Raw genomic sequence first — 806 nt, 5'->3', positions numbered from 1 at the left:
CACACACACACACACACACACACACACACACACACACACACACACACATATACGAGAGCTTTTAATTTCGACGAGGTGATCATGCGATGACCTTTTGAGAAAGTTGCACCGTGCGTAGCGAATCCATTCTGGGCGTTCGCTAAAACATGCGCGTCTGTTTTTCTCTCGTTTCGATAAATTGTCCCGCCGATGCGGAAAATCGAGCGGATGCGTAACGTATACGGAGGAATCGAGTATAGGGAATCGATCATGCAGTAAACGCTTGCTCTCGAATAGTGAGGACATATTTCGATACACGGGGGCAAGGAATTGTGTTCCAAACGATTCGAATAACATATCGCTGAACTGCTTCATTTTTTCTTCTTTTTTTTTTATTTTTTCGTACGTCTATGTGTACTCAGGATAGATATTATCGCGGCGTGAAGCTCTCAGACATCTACCCGGCCATTTTTCTTAGGGTTACCCATTTCGGAAGAAACGTTAGACAGCTACTACGTTATTTCCATCGATCACGTCGAGCAGAGTAGACGATGTCTCGTGACGAAGAAGTATCGGCGCGAATCCACCGCGAAAATATTTCTCTCTTTTGCCAACACGTATCAAAGGCGGTTTTATAAATTATATGTTAAAACATATTTATTATCCTTAGAATTTTTGTGTAATCGCCGTGTTAAATAATTTCACAAAATTATCGCAGTCAATATTTACAAGCGGATATTTCATTATTTAATCGTGTATGACAAATCGGATTATTAAAAAAAAGTGCAATATGAGATTGTTAAGCAATTTATATATATATATATATA

Source organism: Atta colombica, unplaced genomic scaffold (genome assembly GCF_001594045.1).
Source record: "Atta colombica isolate Treedump-2 unplaced genomic scaffold, Acol1.0 scaffold58, whole genome shotgun sequence".
Lineage (NCBI taxonomy): Eukaryota > Metazoa > Arthropoda > Insecta > Hymenoptera > Formicidae > Atta > Atta colombica.
Note: the sequence above shows the minus strand (reverse complement) of the source record.